Genomic DNA, 15,501 nt, shown 5'->3' on the forward strand with positions numbered 1-15,501 from the left:
TATACAAAAAGTAACCAGGGATCCTTGGAAAAATGACTCAATCTAGGATTGAAAAAGTTAAGGTACAAGATGAGCCTGGATCATTGTATTATGCCAAAAAATAAGGGCATGCTGAAAAAATTATGGGAACATTTCAAAAGGACATGGAAACTGGCTTAGAGGGGTTTTTACTGCTTAAACTCTTCAGTGATGCTCATTGTGTGCGTGAGCACCAAATAAACATTGATGTTAATAGGTTATATGACCTTTGAGTAAACAAACAATCCAACTATAAACTTAAAAACAAGAGCTAAAACTATAAAACTTCTAAAAGAAAACATTGAAGAAAATCTATGTGATTTGAAATAGATGAAGATTTTTCACCTAGAACAAAAAAAAAAAAAAACGACAACTATATGTGATTTTTGAATTGAGAAAAATGCTATAAAAATGTCATTGGACAACTGGCAAATTTTAATATAAACTATGAATTATATTGTATAATATGTCACTACATTGTATTTAATATAAAGTAATAATATTGTATTATCACCATTAATTTCACTGTTAAATTTCCTGAATTTGATGATTTTTACTCTAAAAAAGAATGTCTTTGCTATTAAGAGAAACACATATGTATTTAAGAGGAAAAGGATTATGAAGTCTGCAATTTACTTTCAACTGTTTCTACAAAATACTGCTGCTGCTGCTACTACTACCACTAATAACAATAATAACAATAAAATGAATGTGGTAAATGTTAGTTGGCCAATCAAGGTAATGTGGTATCTGTGGTTCCTCTTCATTGGCTGCTAGCCACTTTGTGTAGTTGCTAAGTTACATTAATAGTCAGAGACCCTTGAGAGGATCCAAGATGGAAGAGGATTAAGTGGAAGCTACACTGACCTCCTCCAAGGATCAATCTGAAATTACAACCAAATTGTATAGAAATCAACCTGAAGAGCCAACTGGATGCTAACTGGAGAGAAGCCTTATAATCAAAGAGAAACAAAAGAAACCACTTCACCACAACAAGGCTGTCAGGGAGTGCAGAGAAGTCATTCTAGGGCTGGCTGGGCTCCCTTGAGTAGTAGCTAAAGTTCCAGAGGAATATTTCAGTGGCCAGGGCAGTCCCCCTGAGAAATGTGGGGTCTAAATTCCAAGATGGGTTCCCCGTCCTATAGCACCAGAGCCATAAAGGAATCCAGATAACATTTAGCTGTGGAAAGCAGCAAGGTTTCTGTCTGTCAAGAAGAGATGGCTAGAGACTCAGAGAGCCTCTTAAAGGGACAATGAACAAAAATCATTTGCAGCCACTTACCCTGGGCTTACTCTGGTGAAGAAAGGGTAGAGTGAACTAGAGACACTTGAGGAGAATCTGAGGGGTTGGTGGCTCTGGGGAAAGAATGGAAGGAACAGCCACCAAGATCCCTGGGTTGAGTCATTCTACATAAGCCATCTTTGTCAGGCAGAGTACTCATCCCCAAGTGCCATCAACTTGAAGGGAAGCAATAACCCCACCCACAGGAATTACTCTGTCCCACCATGTGATACTTCAGCCAGGCTGCTGATTACAGCTTGAGGCTATATCACTGATCAGTTTAACAACTAAGGTGGAAATTGCAAAAAAGCAGAAGAATACAAGATAGAAAGACAAAGAAACAGACCACAAATGAAAGAACAAGAGAATTCTCCAGAATAAGGACTATGTGAAATGAAGGCAAGCAATGTATCAGATAAAGTTTAGAGTAATGATTATAATAATACTCAACAGCCTGAAAAAAGACATAGAAAAAGACCAGTCAGAAATAAAGAATGCAATATCTGAAATAAATAATACACTGGAAGGAATAAACAGTAGGTTAGAGGAGGCTGAGTACTGAATCAGACAAGGTAGAAGAAAACATCCAGGCAGAGGAGTAAAAAGAAAAAAAAGAATTTTAAAAATTGAGGAGAGCTTAACAAAAATTGGGACAACATGAAGTGTAACAACAGCCACATCATGGAAATACCAGAAGAAGAGAGTGATCAAGGGATCGAAAACCTATCTGAAGAAATAATGACAGAAAAGTTTCCTAATCTCTTGAAGGAAAAAGACAAAAAGTCCAGGAAGCTCAGAGTCCTAAACAATTTGGACCCAAAGAGGCCTATACCAAGACACATCATAATGAAAATGACAAGGCTTAAAGACAAGGAGAGAATCCTAAAAGCTGCAAGAGAAAAGCAGGTAGTTGCATACAAAAGAGCACAAATTAGCCTGTCATCTGATTTCTCAAGAAAAACATTTCAGGCCAGAAAAGGGTGGCATGAAATATTCAAGGTGATGAAAAGCAAGGACTTACAATCAAGGCTACTTTACCCAGCAAGGCTATTATCTAAAACTGAAGGAGAAATAAGGAGCTTCCCAGATGTGGGAAAGCTAAAGGAGTTTGTTACCAAATGAGTACTGCAATAAATATTAAAGGGCTTGCTAGAAGAAGAAGGTGAAGGAGAAGAAAGAGGAGGAAGAGGAGGAAGAAAAGGAGAAGAAATAAGAAGAATAAGGAGAAGAAGAAAAAAAGAAAATAGCCTAACAATAAAATGGCACTAAATACCTATGTATCAATAAACACCTTAAATGTAAATGGCTCAAATGCTCCAATCAAAAGGCATAGGGCAGCCCTGGATGATATAGCTCAGTGGATTGAGCACGGGCTGCGAACCAAAGCATTGCAGGTTCAATTTCCAGTCAAGGCACAAGCCTGAGTTGTGGGCCAGGTCCCCAGTGGGGGCCACATGAGAGGAAGCTGCACATTGATGTTTCTCTCTCTCTCTTCCTCCCTCCCTTCCCCTCTCTAAAAATAAATAAATAAAATCTTTTTTTTTAAAGAACTCCTTGCTATGGAGAACACACTGTCCTTTAAAAAAAGGGATAGGGCAGCTGAATGGATAAGAAAACAAGACCCATATATACGCTGCCTCTAAGAGACCTGTCTCCAATTGAAAGATACACACAGACTAAAAATAAAAGGATGGAAAAAGGTATTTAATGCAAATGGAAAGAAAAAAAAAGGCTGGGGTAATAGTACTTATATCCAACAAAACAGGATTTAAAACCAAGGCTATCAATAAGAGACAAAGAAGGACACTGCATAATAATAAAGGGAACAATCCAGTAAGAGGATATAACCCTAGTAAACATTTATACACCCAACATAGAGGTACCCAAATATGTGAAGAAAAACTTAATGGGCATAAGGAGAAAGATCAACAGAAATATAGTCATAGTTGGGGATTTTAACACCCCATTGACTTCAATGGATAGATCTTCCAGATAGAAAATCAATGAGACAGCAACCTTAAATGACACACTAGATCAAATGGATTTAATTAATATCTTCAGAGCATTTCATCCCAAAAGAGCAGAATATACATAGTTTTCAAGTGCACGTAGAACATTTTCTAGGATAAACCACATGTTAGGACACAAAACATATCTCAGTAAATTTAAAAACATTGAAATCATATCAAGCATCTTCTCTGACCACAATGCTATAAAACTAGAAATCAATCACAAGAACACTGAAAAACACACAAAGACATGGAAGCTAAATAACATATTATTAAACAATGAATGGGTCAACAATGAGATCAATGAAGAAATCAAAAGATACCTTGAAACAAATGAAAATGACACTACAATCCAAAATCTGTGGGACACTGGGTAAGCAATCCTAAGAGGGAAATTCATAGCATTACAGGCCCTATTTAAAAAAAAAAAAAAAAAAAAACAAGAAAATGCTCAAATAATCCATTTAACTTCACACTTAAAGGAACCTGAAAAAGAACAACAAACAAAGCCCAAAGTGAGTACAGGAAAAAAATAATAAAGATGAGAACAGAAATAAATGAAATAAAATCTTTAAAAAAATACAAAAGATCAGTGAATCCAAGAGTTGGTTCTTAAAAAAGATAAATAAGATTGACAAATCTTTAACCAGACTCATCAAGAAAAAAAAGAGAGAGTACCCAAATTCGTAAAATCAAAAATGAAAGAGGTATACATATAATCTCACCATTAACAGGAACCTAATCAACAAAACGAACAAGCAAGCAAAGTAGAGCCAAAGACAGTGAAACTGAGAACAGGCTGACAGGGATTAGAAGGGAAAGGGGAGGGGACAAAGGGGGAAAAGTGTGAAGGATTTACAGGAACAACTATAAAGGACACATGGACAACAACAAGGGGGGGATGGAAATGAGGGAGGGAGGTGGGGAGGGCTAGGATGGTGGGGAGGGGTAGGGGAAAAAGGCAGAAAACGATACTTGAAAAACAATTAAAAATTGTAAATTAATTAATTTTTTAAAATGAAAGAGAAGAAATATCTACTAACACCAAAGAAATACAAAGGACTATAAGAAAATATTATGAACAACTATATGCTACAGAATGGACAACCTGGATAAAATGGATAAATTCCTAGAAATATACAATCTTCTAAAACCAAATAAGGAAAAACCAGAGAATCTGAATAGACAGATTACACCTAATGAAATTGAAGCAGTAATTAAAAAACTCCCAACAAACAAAATCCCTGGACTGGATGGCTTCATAGTAGAATTTTACCAAACATTCAAAGACGAACTAACACCTATCCTTCTTAAACTATTTCATAAAATTCAAGAGGAGGGAAGGCTCTCAACCTCATTTTACGAGGCCAGTGTTATCCTAATTCCAAAACCAGATAAAAACACTATGAAGAAAGAAAATTATAAGCCAATATTCCTGATGAATATAGACACTAAAATCCTCAACAAAATATTAGCAAACTGAATACAACAGTGCATCAAAAAGATCATGCACCATCATCAAGTAGGATTCATTCTGGGATTGCAAAGTTGGTAAAACATTCACAAATCAATAGATGTGAGACACCAAATAAATAAAATTAAGGATAAAAACCATGTGATCATATCAATAGATGCACAAAAACCATTTGATAGAATCCAGCACACATTTCTGATAAAAACTCTCAGCAAAGTGGGATTAGAGGGAACATAACTAAACATTATAAAGGCCATATATGACAAACCCACTGCCAGCATCATACTCAATGGGCAAAAACTACAAGTGTTCCCGCTAAAACAGCAATGATACAGGGATGTATTCTTTCACTTCTCTTATTCAACATAGTACTGGATACCCTAGCAGCAGCAATCAGACACAAAGAAAAAAATAAAAGGCATCCAGGTTGGAAAGGAAGAAATAAAACTGTCTTCATTTGCAGATGACATGATACTGTACATAGAGAACTCCAAAGATTCTACCAAGAAACTATTAGAACTGATAAATAAATTCAACAAAGTAACAGGATACAAAATTAATATCCAGAAATCAGTTGCATTTTTATATGCCAATAATGAACTAACAGAAAGAGAAATTAAAACAGACCCATTCACAATTGCTACAAAAAGAATAAACTACCTAGGAATAAACCTGAGGATGTAAAAGACCTGTTCTAGGAAAATTATAAAACACTGAAGAAAGAAATTAAAGAAGATAAAAATAAGTGGAAGTTAAAGACAACTAAGCACTACTAGAGTCATCTTTTTGAAAAAAACAAATTTCCTGGCCAACCAATTATTGTGCCTGACTTTCAACTCTCAGCATCTTAGCAAGGGACTAGAGTATTAAGATAACTTATTGGCTCATAACACATTTTTATATATGAAGAGCAGTGGCAAAGAGCATAGGCTTAGACTCCCTGAGTACAAGGTCTGCTTGTACAAGCAGACCTTGTACAAGAGACTGTGAAGTCCCTTGACAGTTCCTGGGAAGGTTCTTTGGCTCCCGTAGCCTCTTTGCTCATTGTAAATGGGGATATTGATAGCACACTTCTGGTGAGGCTGCCTTGCAGAGTACCTGAGAAAGAGGCTGGGAGTCATGTGATTTACTAGGGGAGTGTTGGCAAGGAGGGAAGAGGAAGAGGTCAGGCCTAAGTCGGGAAGTGGTCTCTGCTAGGGTCTAGCTTCCTTCTCATCCACAGAGAGCTCATGAATTGGACTACAAAGTACAAAGTTAGTCCTACCTTAAGGCAAGGGACTAGCTTTTTATGCCCTATGTCCCTTAGTCATTGGCTGTTGAGAGTCACCCAGATCTGTTGTGCAGTGTAATCTCCCAGCACAGCTCCTGTTAGGCTGATGGCTTGTCCCTGGAGAAAAGGGAGAGCTGTAAACCTTTAGCAGCCCACACACAGCACCTGGGCAGTGAACGCCCCTGTCTGGTAAAAGACATAAATATTCCAATGGCAACCACTCCAGCCGCCACCTCACTCAACCATTGTTAGGGGCAAGCACAATATCACAAAAAAGCACTTAGAAGAGGTAACATGTATTGGCAACAGGTAACAATTTTTAAACCAAGCATTGTTCTAAGTGCTTAGCCCTTAGAAAACTGCACAATATTAAATAAACCCTCAAATGTCAGATAATTTTATCATCATTTAATAGCAGACTTCCTAACACATATTAAGTATTTAATAAATGAGGGCTGAATCACATGTTCAAGGCAGATGGTCTCATCTCTTTGATTAGCCTCTATGGCTTCTCATTGTCCTTGTTTTTTTGTTCAGTGTTAGTACTGTGTTTTGGACCTTGAGGAGCAGAGCCCTTACCATCGTCCTGTGAATAAGATTGAAATCTAGTTTTAGTCCACTGAGGTTTGGGGTTGTTGTGTCAACTTAGCATGACACATTTCAACCATTTGAGAACGTCAATATTTCTGTTGTTATTGTTGTACAAGGTGCACCTGAGTAAATTTGGGTGAGTATCCAGGAATGCCTGGCCTGCTTGCTAATTACTCCTGCCCCCTACACTGTCATTCCCAAGGAAGCTTGGGCAATCTATAAAAATGGGAGGGAAGAATTAACAAGCTTTTTGCTATATGTGTGGGCATCAGTTAGGGTTCCTCAGAGAATCAGAAGCCTGAAGAGTGCTGTCTTATAAGTGATTTACTATAGGGACTTGACTGGACACCACAGGGGAAGCTGGGTAACTGCCCGTGTGAGTTACTTACTGGCTCTGCTTCAGGTGCTGGCCCACCTGCAGGGCAGGTGTTTGGAAGGTCAGCAGGGACAAGCTGCCACCCAGGTCATTTTCCAAGGCCTCCAGACCTCCCACTTTGATAATAGAGGCCTTGCAGGAAAAGTTGGTACCAGAGCTCAACAACCCCCTGACTCAGGAGTTAGAGAAGCTGAGGGAGTGTGGGGAGGCAGTCAGAGGAGCCATGGGCCTGGCAAGGAAGTTTCAGGGTCTCCTGGAGTTTCTGATCACTTGTTAAGAAAAACAGAGAGGAAAGGAGAGGACATATAGTGGTCTGTATAGGCTGGGCTGAGCTGTGGCAACAACCCCAAACCTCAGTGGACTAAAACTAGGTTTTAATCTTATTCACAGGACGATGGTAAGGGCTCTGCTCCTCAAGGCATCTTAGGGTCTGCCTGATGGAGCAACCACCATCTCAGGGAAGTGGGTGTGGTGGATGGTTAGGGTGATTGCCCTGGTGTGATCCCACCCCCTACCACCACCAGCACTGTGTCCTTCTGCTGTGCAGTTCACTCACCACAAAAGGAAGAAAGGGAGCCCTGAAGTATCTCGCATCTGCAATTAAATTAAAGGGATGCTTGTTACTTCTCATCATAATACAATGGCCCCAACTGATTAGATGACAACACCCAACCACACAGAGCCACAAAGTGATATCCTATTTGGTGAGCAGAAAGCCAGGAATATTCAGAGAACCATGTACTCCCATGGAATTATTGAGGGATGTGGAATTCTGTTCCATCAGGCCCTTTGGGGAATGAATTATAATGATGAAAAGTATCCTAGAGTCTTTCCCAATGTCTCATTCTATACAAAGACAATAAATGTCTGTGCCTAAAGCACTGGTTCTTTAGGATAACCTCCTATTTAAAAGCCTTTATTTTTCCTCAGAATATGATACAAACTTCTTCATTGTGGTGATCAGATGCTGCTCTAATTGTGCCCACAGGAGGATTCAGGCACGTCAGGTCATGCTAGGGGGACAGGTGGCACAGACTTTCCTAGGGACTACAAGGAGAAATTAAGGGATCCCTGTGGATATAAGTCAGACAGGGGAAAAAGACAACGCATGTGACCTTGGTCCAACACCTATGTCTGTGTAAAGCATTGTGCCTGTCACTGAGAAAGGATCATACTGGATTCTTGACTGCAACAATCAAAAAGAGTTATTTTTACAAAAAATATCTGGTAGCTTAAGGTAGCCTTGTTCTGGGATGTGGGTAACACAAAGGGTAGGGAAAGAGATTGCTTCTTCTTCAGGCAGGAGCCCAGCCCAGCATCTCTGCACTGCCATGTTATCAGGGTCAGTGGTAGTTCAGGCTTGGGCACAGCTGAACAGCTTTGGCACAGTGTGTTTGGGGCAGATATGGGTGGAAAATGGAACTGGGCGTTTTGATAGCACAGGAAGCACAGTGCCTTGTCAGTGGTGGTAGATGTCAGAGGCAATGGCTGTGCACATGTCCATGGAGAGATGGTGCAGGTGAAGAGGAAAAGGAGCATGTCATAGGGGGCCAGAGACCTGGGTTTCTGGGTGCACAGTGGGCCACTCTGAGAATATCCAGAAGTGAATTATTCTTCTATTCAACAGCTATTGGACATATACTACTTAGGCAATAAACATAATGGTCAAAGTCCCTGACATCATGGAACTCACGTTCCAATGGGAGAGACTGGCAAGACAACAATTTAACATATACATAAATAATTGCAAAGAGTGGTAAGCACTACAAGACAAGAAACACATACACACACTATTTTACTTTTTATAATACCTTTAATGTATAAGGTGGGATACTTTGCATTTCTTTGATTATGGCTCAGAGTAGAATTACATTATCATGATCCTAATTTTACCACTAGGCTATTGAAGCTGGGAGAACTTCAAGGCCATCTGTGATATCACAACCTTCATAGATTCCACAGGCCTTGATCATGAAGGTTGGCAGGCCTTCAGTTAATGGGGAGAAAGAAGTAGGCTGAGGTTAAGAAGGGGCCAGGGGATTAATGCCATTGTCACTAAGGTGGGGATACAGAAGTTACCACTGTAGTGGCTAAAGGGACATTTGAAACCTTGCCCTAGTCTAGGCAAGTACTTGTGTCCAAAGGTCCACTCAGGTGGATAATACCAGGAATCTCTGGTCACAGGTACTCTCTATGACAAGTGGTGGAAAGTCTTGGTTCTAATACAGTTCATCCTGGAAGGAGGAGGATCATGTTGATAGCAGACGCCCACAGAAGAGTCTGGTAACCTGGAGTATGGGCAAGGGCTGGGAAGGTTGTCAGTGACCCATTCATTTAGTACATGTTCATTAGGATTCTACTATGTGACATGCTGTGTGCTCCATGTCAGGAATGCAGTGATAAACTCTCAAAGACCTTTCCCTTATGAAGCTTATATTTTACTAGGCTCAGCCCAGAGAGCTGTACATTCCAGTCCTAGATGAGAAGTACAGCACAAACTACCAACCAGGTCTGGGGGTAGAGACTGATCACACATCTTGGGTGGTATCTGCATTTTTATGGGCCCATAGAGAGATGCTGAGAACTTCATCCAGGTAAAGGATTGAGACAGAAGGTGAGGATGGCATAGTCTTAACACCATCTGAACTGATTTTTATTAACTCAGAGCAAGAATGAGGATGTAGTCTGCAGAGAAGCTGAAAGGTAAGCTGTCCATGGCTGAACAGGGTTGGAGCAACCAGTGTCCTCCCAGAGTCCCTGAATGTTAATGCAGCTCAGCCGCCACCCATGTAGCCAGCAGCCAGTGAAAAGGGATCACAAACAGTCCTTTTGCTGTAGCTTCTTCCCTTACTCTCGCTACCAGCCTCCGCACCACACCCCCCCAGATCCATCACAGGATCTGGACTACATGACTGAATTCTGCTTCTTCTGTTTTTATCCCCTGGCTCCTTGTTAGATTTAATGTGTGCTTATTCCCATACCCTTTAGGCTTTTGATCATTTGTGATAAAATTCCTACCCTGATATTCTTGGCTCTGGGCCTTCATGTCCATCCACCTGGCCTGCATCCTAGTCAAACCCACATCAGCAACCTTTAAGAGTCTTCTGATTATTTTGTCATGAACCCATGGTTCCAGGGGCAAGCCTGTTGCTATGGCAATGTGGACGATCTATCAGGCACACGCTGTCACTCTGCTTTGGGACCATGAGGGCTCTGGGAGAGGAACACCAGCCTCCCGAGGGAGATAACAACCCTTGTGGGCCAATTACCAGAGGAAAGGGCAAAATGCCTCCCTCACTCTGCCCCAGCAGGCCCTGTGGCCTGCAGCCCCTCCCCGTCCCCTGCTTCTGTTCCTCCCCCTGGGGAGATTTGGAGGGAATCCAGAGAAATTGGCAGGTTTCATTATGCAGCTTTGAACCTGCATCTTGATTCTTCAGAGAAGTCAAAAGGATGACATTTTTCTTTTCTTGCCTAACTGAGGATGTAGAAAGATGATGGCCCCGCTCATGCAACCTGGTAATCCCTCTGGGCAGGTAACACAGGTTTCTGTCTGCAAAGAGACTTGGAGATCAAATCCACCATGCCTCTCAGTTCTGTTTGCATTGGTGAAGGTCCAAAGTGTAACCTCTACCTCCATGGCCATTGGGTCATTTGATCCACTTCCACAATCATTCTTGTGAAGCTTTGTGCATCCTTCTGCCTCAGCCTTCCACCCCTCCTCTCCTCCCTATTCATTTTCACCCTGGCCCTTGAATCCTAGAATCCAATAACTAGCAAATCGCCTGACCTGCACTGTTCCTTCTACAGCATTCCCTTACCTCCTGCCTCCCATCTTGTTGAAGGTGGCTCTTCCCTGAGGGCACTTCTTTTGCAGCTCTCTCAGGTGGTAACTATTGTCTCATATCCCTTGTATTTCAAAACGGCAAGGTGGGTTGATATTTCTGTGAGGAATACAATTAACTACAAAAAATCAGGGAAGTCAACAAACACGTAATAAAGTAGAGTTGATTTCATATTATCAGAAATCTGGATACAGATAGCTGCTGGTACTGGTTTAATGGTCACTCAAAATGAGGACTCGCCTCTCTGTGATTATCTTGGACTTTTCCTCATGTTTATAACTTCTTGGTCACTGCAGCTCGGCCATCATGTCTGCATTCCAGGCAAGAAAGGGTGATGCCTGCATCAGAAAAGCAAAAACATTCTCAGATTTTCTGGTAAAGTTAAGCTGATGTCTGATTGGCTAGAGGTGTGCCACATGGCCACTCCTTAATGAAAGGGAATCTAAGAAGGTAGGTGTACTCAGCCGGCATATCACACATCAGAAAATAGAATTTTGTTAGGTAGAAAGGAAAGGGATGTACTTACCTGGCAGGGGAGATACCATAATCACGAAGGTGGTTTTCCCAGGGCAAGGCTTATCCAGATGTGCTGACCCCTGTGATTTCCCCAAATGTGGGAAACTTGACTGCATAATTTGTAGTAGTGGGGGACTGTGTTCGCATTCTCCCCTAAAAAAAAAAAAAAGGAAAGGGATAAAGATATCAGGCAGAGAAAGAGCAATGTCTGCCATAGCATCTCCCTTACTCCCCCACATTATATTTCCACTGTTTTGTTTAAGACCCTATTTCTTTGCATTCATGCCATTTAGCTATTCTGCTCTAGCTCTTCCATTATGTACATTGGCAAGTGGCAAAAGGCTCACTATTTCATAGGACAAGCCAGTTGCTTGCCCACTATACCCAAGCCTTGATCAGTCTGGGTGACAGCCAGGTGGGTTGCCTGTCCAGCATCATGGCCACTCAGGTGCTCGCCTTCCATTCATCTTCAGTGATTTTTCTCTCTACTTCAGTCATCCACTCCCATAGACACTTCCTGGGTATTGTCACTACCTGTAATGCTACTCCTTCTAAATTACTAATATAAGCACTTCTCTGCTTGACTGTGGCCTTCCCTTCTTCCAGGGGAAAGAATGCAAAAAGAAGGACCATTGTCACGGCCTGTCCTCTGCTATGTCCTAATCCATCAACCTTTCTCTTTCTATCTGGCATAGATTTCATGAGCAGTATTTCTCTACTCCCATCTCTCTTAGACTCTGTCCCTCTGTTATCTCCATATGCCTAAGTTCTATACCTGGATGAACCCAATGGTCTGTTTCACTGTGCCTGTATCCAAGCAGCTGATTATCACCTAATGAGGCAGACTGATTCCATTATAAGTTCAAGGTCATTAACTTCCAACAGGTCCTCACACTATACAAAACACTACAGTTCTGTTTTTCATTTTCCCATTTTCCACAGTGACTGTGGAAACCTTTCTCCATTTCTCAAGCCTACAATCTCTCTTCTTAGATTGTTAAATAAAAAGTAGGATCTTCCACATAGGAACACTTTTAACCTCCTGAGTATTTCTGCACTTATCCTGTGGGTCCTTGTTTCCTGTTCTAGTAGCAGAACTTCCCCACCTCCCATCTCCCATCTAAAGAGAATCCCTTTCTGCCCTCCAGGAAGTTCACTCTATCTACTGTTTTTTCCCTAGTTGAATATTCAACCTTTTCTTCTTACCCAAATCTTTCAGATTTTATTTATACATTTCACATTTTTCTCATTAAAAAATAACTATCACAATCCACTTTCAGTTATGACCTGATCTCTCTTCTCACCTACATGGGTCAAATTCTGGAGAGAGCTGTCTATGTTTTTCTGGACTTCTGTATACCCCAGCCTCAGTCCACACCATTCTGCCTTTCAGTCTTACCATCTGCTCCTGCTGGAATTGTAGATTACTCTCATACTAACAACAGGACTTCAGTATTTCACTTAATTGACCACTCTCTACTTCTTTGAAACACTGACTTCTGACTTACATGATTCAACCTTCTCTTGGCTTTCTTTCCACCTCTCCAGCTGTTCCTTTTCTGTGTCCTTTGCAAAATCATTCTCTAATTGGCCAGCAAGTTATGGAGATCCTCAAGACTTATTTCAGTAATCTTTCCTTCTTTGCTTCATACTGTCTTCCTAAGTGCCCATGATCTCAACTTTATAACTTCAGTCTAGACTTCTCTGAGCTCCATAACTTCTAAATTTCTTTTGACTTAACATATTTTCTTGAATAAAATACTTGACTCTATAAAAGTCAAATGTATTAATTATCTATTGCTGAGTAACAAAGTAAAACGTAGCATTTAAAAGTACAAACATTTATTATCTCATAGTTTCTGTGGGTCAGGAGTCCAGGTTTGGTGGAGCAAGAGCCCCTGGCTCAGAGTCTCTCAGGAGGCTGCAAACAACGTGTTGGCCAGGCCTGCGGCCATCTGAGGGCTCCAGTAGGGGAGGACCACTGCCAAGCCCACTCAGGTAGCTGTTGGTGGGTATCAGCTCTGCAAGGCTGTTGCCGGGAACATCAGTTTCTTACCACAGGGTCTCTTCACAGGGCTACTTTCCCGGAGGCTTGCTCCTCCAGAGTGAGGGAGGCTTCAGAGAGGCTGGGGGACAGGAGAGGAAGCTGAACATTTCATTATTTTTATTTTAGTCTATGCATTAAAAGCAAAACATAAACTCACACAAGGGGAAGGGGCTATATAAGGATGTGAGTACCAAGAGTTAGGAATCATCGGGAGTCATTTGAGAAGCTGCCTACAACATCATCTCACATCGTTGTGTCCAAAATTAAACTTTTGCTCTACTGACCCCACCACCCCATTCTAGAAACATGGTTCCCCTTCTGGTTTCTCTTTCTCAGTGCCTGACACCACCGTGGTTCCTCTTCTGCAACCCAGAAACCTGGGAGTTATTCTGAACTATCTTGTCAATCTCATCCCCCCATATCTGATCATAACTAAATGCTGCCAATTTATTTCTCAAATATCACTTATATCTTCTCACTTATCTCCAACACTACTTCCACTATCAGTCTAATAGAAGCAAGCATCATTTCCTGCTTAGACTTGCTATTGCCTACTAATGAGTCCTCTCTCATCAAGTCTGACCACTTCCCCCCCAATACATATTCTGTGTTGCAAAGTGATCTTTTTATCATATAAATCTGATTTTGACACTCTTTTGCTTGAAACCATTAAATGGTTTCTCATTCCCAATTGGATAAAGACTCCTCAATAACCTATACTGTTCTACATGGTCTGGTCCTTCTCTACCTTCCAGCCTTACCTCACACCTGGCTCCTTTTCACACCTCTCTGCAGGTATGCTGGCTTTCTTTCAGTCCTACTAGCCACAGGGTCTTTGCATAGGCTGTTTCTGCTTAGAACATTCTTTCTTCCTTTTTGCCTAATTTTAATTTATTTTTTAGATCTCAGCTCAAGCATTGCTTCTACAAGGAATCCCCTTTCTAGAACCTCGGAGATTCATGCCCTTCTTCTTGAAACTCTTGTCACAGTTACAATTTTATACTAGTTTGTGTGATTGATTGTCTCTTCTATGTTCTGGAAGTGCCATCAACTGAGTTATAGCACTTCTGTAACCCCAGCGTTTAAAGTGCCTCATACTTAATAGATGCCCAATAAACCTCTGTTAAGCAAATGTAATTTCTTGACCATAACTCTTGCCAAATGGATGCAGGTCTACTGCTTGGCCTGGTGGGAATCACTGGGCTAGTAGGTGGTTAAATTTTGCCTGCTTGATCAGAATCTGGAGTGCTCTGGACTCCAGATCCAGATCCAGAGAGGTCTCACTACCTATTTAAGGGAAGAACTGCCTGAGACCACTGATCTCAGCATCCAAATGTACTTAATTGACCTTTGTATCCAGTTAAAGTCAAAGTATCACAGGGTACCAGGCCATACATTCTTGCTTACTGGGCCTGGCATGATTCGCTCTGAATGTGCTATTGAGGCTTGTTGGAAAAGGGGGCTTCTATTTCCTTCTTGCATCATTAGGAGAGAGCAATTATGGGTCCACTGTGGCACATACAGCTACTTCCTTCTTTGCTTGGAAATGCCACAATCTGCTGGTAATGTAGGATGCTGGCTTTGGCCATTAATCCTATCCTCATCTCCTTGTAAGAATGGGAAACCCAGGCTCTGCCAGGACTACGATGTCTGACTGTGGTACACATATGGGAATGCTTCTTACTCCTGCTCTTCTCCACCTTTGTTTTCCACCAGAGTAAGCCGCAGCTTTCCAAGGCTCCACCTCTGGGGCACCTACAGTCTTATTTAAGTACAAGAGGCAGTAGAGTGTCTCTTGTACTTCAACACAGAGCTCTAAATGCTCAGGAATGGACTTTAAGAAAGAGGGAGTCAAAGCATCCCTGGATGATGGCTTAATTGACTCCCCAGACTGGAGCCACATGAGCCCCATCCCTTTAGCACATTGTAAGAAAACCTAGATTTTAAGACTGAGGACTTTAAACTTGATATTGGGTTGGCCAAAAAGTCTGCTCAGTTCTTTCTGTAAAATAAAAGACACATTTTTTATTTTCACTAACAGCTTTATTGATTTAGATATTCTGAGTATGTCAGCTA

At 41.2% G+C, this 15,501-nt stretch overlaps 1 pseudogene; it reads left to right on the plus strand.

The window, feature by feature from the left end:
• The first annotated feature begins 11,380 nt into the window (after nt 1-11,380).
• LOC114491252 lies at nt 11,381-11,534 on the plus strand (annotated as a pseudogene).
• The last annotated feature ends 3,967 nt before the right edge of the window (nt 11,535-15,501 follow it).

This window comes from Phyllostomus discolor, chromosome 2 (assembly GCF_004126475.2).
Source record: "Phyllostomus discolor isolate MPI-MPIP mPhyDis1 chromosome 2, mPhyDis1.pri.v3, whole genome shotgun sequence".
Taxonomy (NCBI): Eukaryota; Metazoa; Chordata; class Mammalia; order Chiroptera; family Phyllostomidae; genus Phyllostomus; species Phyllostomus discolor.